At 31.1% G+C, this 7,501-nt stretch overlaps 1 long non-coding RNA gene across 2 annotated transcripts; it reads right to left on the bottom strand.

Annotated features, from left to right (window-relative positions):
• Positions 1 to 1,113: 1,113 nt before the first annotated feature.
• On the bottom strand, positions 1,114 to 4,292 carry LOC107951814 (uncharacterized). Of its 2 annotated transcripts, none has more exons than XR_005928387.1 (2): positions 3,374 to 4,292; positions 1,114 to 3,287 (listed from the first exon to the last, which is right to left on the bottom strand). It is a non-coding gene; the product is annotated as an uncharacterized lncRNA (long non-coding RNA). The 2 variants fall into 2 exon arrangements; XR_001698626.2 differs by having other exon boundaries at positions 1,114 to 3,263.
• Between the last annotated feature and the right edge of the window lie 3,209 nt (positions 4,293 to 7,501).

Genomic DNA, 7,501 nt, shown 5'->3' with positions numbered 1-7,501 from the left:
AAATTTGTGTACCTTTTTGAACGAAAGCTGCATTTGGAAGTGCTTGGTTTTCAGAAGAAGCTTGGTGGGATTCTCCCTCTTCAAGTTTTTCTCTTACTGTGAAGAATCCCCTTCGAACTAACATGGTGTGAATGCCCCAGCCACGTCCATGGGCTACCTTAAATTCAATGTGGACGGCTCCTCGAGTGGTAATCCAAGACGTGCAGGTTAGGGAGGTATTCTGAAGGGCGATACTGGTAAGCTAATTGCTATTCTCTCGGGTCCCTTAAAAAATTTTGATTCTGATCTTACAGAACTCACTGCTATCAGAATTGCATTGGAAGTTTTTGTTAAGTCTGAATGGGAAAATAATAGAGATTTGGCTGTTGAGAAGGACTCAATGGCGATTATATCGTGGTGCTTCAATCCAGTGCTTCGTCAATGGAGATTTGCTGAAACGTTTAAGATTATTGATCATTGTATTATCCTCGTGCAGGATGTTAAGATTGTTTATGTTTGTAGAGAAGTGAATAATTGTGCTAAGACTAGTAAGAGCTCAATGCTTTTAGCTTGATTCGAGGTTGCGGTGAACATTACTTTTCTCGCTGTACTGAACTTTACCTTTTTATATATTAAGCTTAGAAAAACTCGGTAGGCATTATTAGAAAAAAAAAATAATAATACGAAAAAAAAGTGATCCATAATTAAAGTGAGGGAAGTTAAAAGAAGGGTTAGAAGAATCTCACCTAATAGATAACCCCAAAAGAAAGAAGGAAAAGGGAAAAACATAATTAAGGTGTAATCAAGATGGAAAAAGAAGGGAAAATGGACCATTAGAGAGTAAAAGAATTGGTGATAGGGAATCTTTCTCTAAAAGAAGGAAAAAAAGCTTGGAAACATGCATGATTTTGAATAATGATGATGATGTTAGACTATACTAATTAGACCTGTTATTTCATCTAGCTTTCCTGTACTGGGGGCACTTTTTAAAAAAAAAAATAAAAAAAATCAGAGTGAACCCAATTATTGACAAAGCATGGGACAATAATTAAAAAGAAAACTTTTTAATTTTGAATGTTTTCTTCAAATGAAATAAATCTAAGATGGTAAAAGAAACAACTAATTTGGATAGGATTAATAAACTTAAATTTAATTCATTTAGCTCATGTAGCTAACTTTTTTTTCAAACTATTTATACACAACAAAATGTGTAACTTTGGTTTTCTTCTTGTATATGTCGCGCGCTTATACATCAGTAGTAGTTTCAGCTTCCATGTTCAGTGCCCTACTGTCTTAATCAACTAAAACCTTAGTGGATTTCAAAAAACTAGTGAAACATAAATATTAATTAGAGTGTAAAATAAAAAAAACTTCGGAGGGGAGGTAACCCAATAGCTATGGACAAATTAAGTGAAAGGGAAATGGCAAGGCAAAGCAATAATTTTCCGCCCCCATGTGTTGGGGAAAATGGTTCAGTCACGTCGCTTTTGAGGCATAACTCTTTGTTCGAACCAGTAGATATGGGTAATATTCTTGGCACTAAATGAAGCTTCATGAGGGGAGGGGCCTGCCCTTTTATCTCAATGTAAAAGTTCGCCCAACAACGATAAATGGCAACTTTGTTGACCCTCAAGATCAAAAGCCATTTATATGCAAGAAAGTTCTGTACAACCCAAAGTGAGCCATCATTATGACAGTATCTCTAACCCTTCAATCCTGTTTCTTGGCTGCAAAATATTATCAATTGTGTATGACAATATTTTAAGGTTTTTGTGTTTGATTCCTTTAATAAACAAGCTTATTATTTATTTAACTTAATAAATGAACATAAACTAATAAAAATCTCTTTAAAATCTTATGTTTATTTATTTAATTAGTAAATCAACATAAACGAATAAAAATCTAACTGTTCATAATTTACAGCCCTATACAGACATTAGTAATGTAGAAGAAAATGCTGCATGTATGCACATGTGTAAAGGAAATTACTTCAAAGCACCAGTTTAATTCTCTTGGTTTCTAGAACTACCCTTAAAGAGGTGGCATCCAATTATCTTGTTCTTTGAAGTGGAAGAGTTTGAGATTAATTAGTATTATTTAATAGAGGCTGTGAGACAGAATGTTGCAACACGGTTACAGTAGTAGCTCTTAAGATTACCGAGATTCAAGTAGACATTCACAAAACACAAGGCAGTCACAGCTTTTCAGCTCTGGTCTATTTTCCCTTCCAAAAAGCAAATAGCTATAACACGTAGTATATAAATTAAATCCATATAATATATAAATACCCAAAAAGGACCAATGGTGTATACATATATATGAGCTAGATTAGTTGGCTGCATTAATACAATATATGAATGAATGGATCAAATAATTAAAGTAGCTAGATCAAATGATCTATGCAGCTTCATAAACGAACAAAAGAGTTGGCCTTAAAACCATGAATTCAATTTTCTAGTGAACATCTCCCAATACAGCAAAAGTTAGATAAATAGACACACATATACACATAAGAACTGTTTGTTAAGCTGCATATTGTACTTTATTATCGGATTTGTTTTATGGCTATGAATATTTGTCCTATAATCTGTCCCTGCCTTAATATATACACTTATCTAGTTTGGCTAGGTAGATCCACTTGCATATTAAAAAAACACTCCATATTTCTACTAGTCTACTACCTAAGCAAGGTAGGCACGAACATTCAGATCTGATATTGAAACGGTCTCAATACCATTGGTACAAGACAATAAATTTTGGCATAATCTAAAAGCCCTTTTCTTAGGAATTGTTGGAAAAAGGCATATGTGCCTATGTGCGCGTGTGTGTATATTTAAAGAGAAAGAGAAACCCTAATCTTAATGAAATGTAAAGAAAGCACTCTTAACATGAACCATCCAGGTATCTTATGTTATACCGATTCTATTTTGATAAAAGCTTCATTTACCTACCCAATTGAGTGAAATTTAAGCTTGGTTCAAACTAAACTTGATCAACTGGTGAGGATATCAAATAAGGGAGGGTAGGTTAAAGCCTAATTCCAGTGGTCCTTGTATAGTCTGGAATTTTAATGCTTCATAAGTCCGTAGTAACCCTATCATAATTAAAAAGAAAAAAGAAAAAAAATTGAAAGCAATGGAATATTTGGGTGGGGTTAGGAAATGTATAAAAATGACTGAAGTTAACATTTTACCAATGGAAGTATAAGTGCTGATATCTGCTGGAATTTTATCTACAAATATCAAGTAAGAGCTTTTTGAACCTCAAGACCAGAAGCGTGGAACCTACAAATGGGGGGGCACACTTTACTACAATAAAACAAAGTCAAAACAATTAAGATAAAAGGATCCAAAACAAAATCTCATAAAAATTCAGCAAAGACAAGAATCTATACCTATAGAAAATTCCAAGTACCAAAACAACAGTTATATCATCCACTTTCTGTCTCTCTCTCTCTCTCTTCTTACAGTGTTACGGCAAATTTGGAGTAACTTTTTTTTCTAAATATTCTTTGAGGTAAAAAGAAGCAGTTTGCAGCAGAATTATAGCAATGGAAGCCTGCAACCACGAGAAAGATAGACCAGATACAGAAAAGGGTTGTGAAATAATGGTTGTAGTTATAATTAGAAAATAATCAAGATACATCCAATGATAATTCAAGCTTGAACATCTCTCCATATGATTGAGAGAACAAAAATGCAATAATAAAAAAAAAGCCATTTAGGGTTAAGAAAAATCTTTGTTATTTAAATAAAAAAAGAAAGGAAACAATTTATCTCCCTTTCAGAGGCAAATCATGTCAAAGAAAAACTTAAACTCAGTGCATCAAAAACTCTTAAAGTGGATTAGAAAGACAAGAGAGAGAGAGAGAGAGAGAGAGAGAGAGAGAGAGAGAGAGAAAGGGTAAGATGAAATCAGAAAAACAAATAATCAAGCACACAAAGTAGCATTTTCAAATCCCAGAACAGATGGATCTTGAAAATTTTCTCTTTGACCCTGTCCGTATCTTCCCACAGCTTTATTGAACCGCAACGACATACATACATACTCACATACCGCCTATATAAGCAACACAAAATAACAAGGAAAGGTGTAAGACGAAGTTGCAGTTCAAGAAAGCTGTGGAAGAATACAAAGAGGGCCATGTTCCTTTTGTTTATCTTTAATGGTCGTCAGCCATTATAATGATAAAACCCTAAAAGCTCCAAAGACAGCCATGTCTGTCTAAACAAAAAGAAAAAAGGGTAAGAGAAAGAAGAAAAGGGGGAGATAATAGGATGTAAAGGGATGAGAGAAGATTGGGTATTTATAGCAGAAACGAGGGGGACTTTTTTTTTTTACCACCAATCCCAAGAAGAATATTGGGAGGGATTGAGGGAGGCTCATTAAGATTTACTGAACCCTAGCTTTTTACTATTTCTTTTATTATTCCAACTTATTTTTTATGTTATAAATTAAAAAGCTGACTACGTTTGTTTCGTTTTGATCCCATTAACCCTAACAGCGGGAGATTTATTATTTCTTTATTAATTAACGTGTGGCTTGGATGCATATCGCCGGATCTGACGGTGCCTGTTACCCTAGTGGGGGCAAACATGTGGGCCCCCTGTTTAGATCTGTCCATACATTTGCAACAATTTAACCCGCCCACTCGCTCTGACGGCAACTGCATTTTACGGATTTCTGTTCCAAAATACACATTCATTATATTAACCAAAAATAATTTATTTATCAGCCATTAATATTTTTTGAAAATTTAATAAAAACTCTTTATAAATAAAATAAATCTTTAGGTCAAATCAAGCAAATATTATTATATAAATAATAAATTTTAAATTCTAAAAAATATTAAATGTAATATCTTAATATAAAATTATTTACAATTTTAATTCAAAAAATAATTCCATCATAGTTTAATAAATTGTTAGCATTCATCTTAAATTTTTTTATTCAACATTGTTAGGAAGGTTTTATTTAAATATTACTTCTAGTTTTAAATATGACTACACAACACCTAAAATAAGTAAGAATGCTTATGATTATAAAAAAAAAAAACAAATTACTAGAAAGAATAAGAGATAAGAGAATTCATCAATATTATTAATTGCAAATTTTATTAAGGTTTGATGTAATGAAGGAGTGCTTGTTTATACCCATTAGAAAATTTTGTGCGAGGAAAATAAGAAAGGCTAGCAAAAGTTCAATATAATAAATAAATATGATTTTGATTGAAATAATAAGTTGAGTTATTAAGGATAATTATGTTTTGGGTTCGAATCCCATTATTTACTAAAAAAAATAAAAATAAAACTGACCTCAAAATAATGAGCTTTTGGTAATTTTTACACTGAGTTAGGATTCGGTTGATAGATGATATTAACTCAGTAAGAGTATTAAATGTTATAAAGTATTTTTATTGAAAGTAGTGAAAATTTTTTCAATAATTTCTAATTTTTATATATTTTCATTTTTTAAAAATTAATTTATAAAAATTTCAATCATCACATTTATTAATGTTTCCCATCTAAAAAAAATGAAAATGACATTTGAAAACAAACAAACCCCCTATGTATTAATATTTAAAGAACAATGTTATAAATAAGTCGAATAAATCTTATTACTACTTATAATAGAATATAAATATTAGGAAAACACTAATAATAATAAGAAAACTTAAAAATATATTTTATTCACAAATGTTATAAATCTTATTAATAATAACAATATTGACAAATGAAAAACTAATAATATAATAAACAATTGACGATATTTTGGTTAGCTTAAAATATTCTCCACATTTTTTAAAGAATATATTTTACTAATTGAATTAGGATTAATCTAATTTATAGTAAAAATCAATTAATTTTAAAAAAATAATTGAAATAAAATTTTTAAAAATGAACTAAAACAAAAAAAAAATAAAAAAATAAATTATTTAGTGATTGGATAAAATATAAAATTAATTTAGAAAAATAAAATAATTAAAATTTTAAATATACAAAATAATTAATTACTTTACAATGATAATTTCTTTTTTTCATATCATGCTTTCATTTTTTAAATTCAACAAAATTTGGTTTGCTATTAATAACCTTACTAATAATATCATGGCATAATAGAGATGGTGGATGAGTAAAATGAAGCATACCTTTATTCTGGGGATATATACCCTCAAATTCTCAACAATAAGTAATAAGATATCAAGATATCAGCCGATTTAGAAATTCAAATAATAACAACATAAAATTTAAAAATTTAAAAAATTTACAATCTAAAAATGAATAACATAATCCGTGGAGACTATTTCACTATTGAAGACCATTGTTATCTTTGTTATGCCCCCACTAGTTGGTGGTGGTGTCAACAATAACCAACTTGGGAAATAAATGATCAAATGGAGTACTGTGGTTTGGTGACTATATCAGCTACTTGATCTGCGAAATAAAGATGTTTGACCTCAATCTTTACGTTTTGCACTTGATAACGCATAAAATAAAAATAAATGGCAATACGTCTCATTAGCTTGGCAATATGTAGTGCTAGTACTATCACAAAGAATTCGAGGAAAAAACGAAGAGGAAAGCAAAGTTCTCGAAGAAGATGGGTGATCCAATTTATCTCATCAAGAGCAATAGCAAACAAAGAGGCGAGAGTGGTTCATGAGGTAATTGTTGGATTTGGTAATCTGAGTGTAATATATACATTTGTAAGCTTGTAATTTTTTTGAACAGATTGATTAATAAAACAAATTCATTGATTACATTAATATACTTTGTATAATTGTCCCTACATGGTTTTTGCATGCAAAGAAAAATGGAAGCAAATGTTACTCATTGGTTGTCTAAATGTTTAACTATTACCAATTGGTATTATATGGTCGAATCGTAGTACGAAAAGATAACTTGTATTAGTAGACGGACCTAAACATGTCCTTAGTCTAAACGGAATTGAGAAAACCAATTAAAAGGCTAATATCTTGCCTATCAAGTCCAATTAGGAAGATGCCTTGCCTTGGGCATTGGAGTGGATGACTCCCAGAAGATAGAAACATAGATGTGACTGACTGGACTGATAGTACATCGGACAGGCCCCAAGCAGAATAGATCCTGAATCTATTTATAGATTTATTCACTTGTGATATTCATAGTGCGACATACTTAAATCTTGAGTGGATGGCGAGCTATGTATGCGTGACTCGTACACTTTGATGTAAGTAAAAGCCTAAGTTTAAATAGATAAGGAACCAAAAGCTGGTGCATTGGGTGTATGACTTCTGTAGTATATAGCGTCATTCACAACATTGGAATTCATAGCCCAAAAAATGGGTAAATGATATCCTCTCATTGGCATTACATGGTTGGTGAAATTAAACGTGGCCACGAGTCGTCTTCTTTGTGATGGATGACTTGATCATTATTTGACAGTGGTTAACTTTTCATGAAGGAAGATGTAATGGTTACCATGAAATAAAATAGGATCATATTGAGAGAATGAATATTATCCCAAAGAGATCAAGAATATC

Source organism: Gossypium hirsutum, chromosome A06 (genome assembly GCF_007990345.1).
Source record: "Gossypium hirsutum isolate 1008001.06 chromosome A06, Gossypium_hirsutum_v2.1, whole genome shotgun sequence".
Taxonomy (NCBI): Eukaryota; Viridiplantae; Streptophyta; class Magnoliopsida; order Malvales; family Malvaceae; genus Gossypium; species Gossypium hirsutum.
Note: the sequence above shows the minus strand (reverse complement) of the source record. Positions and strands in the feature narration are given on the sequence as shown.